This window comes from Tupaia chinensis, unplaced genomic scaffold, assembly GCF_000334495.1.
Source record: "Tupaia chinensis unplaced genomic scaffold, TupChi_1.0 Scaffold000691_1, whole genome shotgun sequence".
NCBI lineage: Eukaryota > Metazoa > Chordata > Mammalia > Scandentia > Tupaiidae > Tupaia > Tupaia belangeri.
Genome location: NW_006160214.1, coordinates 940,576 through 942,319, shown reverse-complemented (window position 1 = coordinate 942,319; position 1,744 = coordinate 940,576). Strand labels below are relative to the sequence as shown.

Here is a 1,744-nt window from a genome sequence, read left to right as displayed (position 1 = left end):
AAGTGACAATCTGGGACCAGCAGTTAGCATAATGGCTATGTCGCTGGACTCCCACATAGTCAACCGCAGTTGGAGTCCCGGACCCAACCGCTTAAACTCACGCCGGGCGCGTGTGTGTGTGTGTGCCCAAGATCCTGAGAGGAGAATGGAGGAGAAGGGATTGCGGTATGGCCATCTCCCCTAGGGGGTGATTTCTCACTTTCTGTCTCTTTGTCTCTCTCTGTCTTTCTGGCGAGTGCACGCACCCTATAGCAAAAATACCTCTCCAAAAAAAAAAAAAAAAAGTGACAATCTAAGTTGGTGTGAAAAGGCACAAACTACTGGTCTGAAATGATGCTCTTTCTTTCTGACCTCAATCTATCACCAGCAACTTAATACTAACATTAAGTGAACCAAGACTAGGATTTATGCATTTTGAAAATTGCTTAGCATTTCTAAAACAGTATGTACCATAATAATATACATTAAAACTTTTCTGATTTCAAAAGTTCATCTTACAGTTACTCTTCCCAGACTTGGGAATAGAAATATCTATCCATCCACACTTTATGAATAGAAAGTCTAAAAAAAAAAAAGCATTTATTTTCTGTCCTATATCTTTCCAAAGAGAAGAATGAGAGACAAATAAAGAAAAAGGAATTAGTTACCAATCTCTCCCTTAATATCCTCAATGGGAGGGAAATTCTCGATGGTGGAGAGAAAATTATTTTTTGCTCTAAATTCTGCTTTTCATTGGTTTGGGGAAAAGTAAACAGGGAAGGTATAAATCAAATTAAGGGAGATATTTCATGAAAAGAATGGAAAATTCAGAATTCCTCAGAGATTTTCTATTTCTATATATAGGTCAAGGTAAATATAATATAGTCAGTTCAGTGCAGTAGCAATAATGTGCTACTCAAGAGAAGACAAATCCCACAGGATGACCAGCTTGAAACCCAGCTCAGTCACCCTGGAACATACCAGGCACACACAGGAGTGCACAGGATCCCATAGGATGGCAGTCTGGAAGAACAGGGTTGCAGAATGACCATACTCTGTGGAGAATGCTCTTCTCTCTCTCTCACTCTCACTCTCGCTCTCTCTCTTTTCCTCTCATGCATGGCAGTGCTCTATCATGAATTTAAAAAAATTATTTTCTAAAAATTAAGATAATGCAAAGTCACTTTACATGTAAAAAGATAATGCTGGAAGTGGAGACGTTGCCGTGGCTGTTAGTGAGCCTGTGGGACGCCTCTGCGGGACCTGGCCCTAAAGATAGCCACAATGGCTGAAAATGGTGATAATGAAAAAATGGCTGCTCTGGAGGCCAAAATCTGTCATCAGATTGAGTATTATTTTGGAGACTTCAATTTGCTGCAGGACAAGTTTTTAAAGGAACGCATAAAACTGGATGAAGGCTGGGTACCTTTGGAGATAATGATAAAATTCAGCAGGTTAAACCATCTAACAACGGACTTTAATGTAATAGTGGAAGCGTTGAGCAAATCCAAGGCAGAACTCATGGAAATCAGTGAAGATAAAACTAAAATCAGGAGGTCTCTAAGAAAACCCCTCCCTGAAGTGACTGATGAGTATAAAAATGATGTTAAAAACAGATCTGTTTATATTAAAGGCTTCCCAACTGATACAACCCTTGATGATATAAAGGAATGGTTAGAAGGTAAAGGTGAAATACTAAATATTCAGATGAGAAGAACATTGCAGAAAGCATTTAAGGGATCAATATTTGCTGTGTTTGAAAACA

At 39.0% G+C, this 1,744-nt stretch overlaps 1 pseudogene; it reads left to right on the top strand.

Moving 5' to 3' along the window:
- Nucleotides 1-1,234: 1,234 nt before the first annotated feature.
- The window catches only part of LOC106736214 (lupus La protein homolog pseudogene), a 1,228-nt pseudogene continuing 718 nt past the window's right edge, over nucleotides 1,235-1,744 (top strand).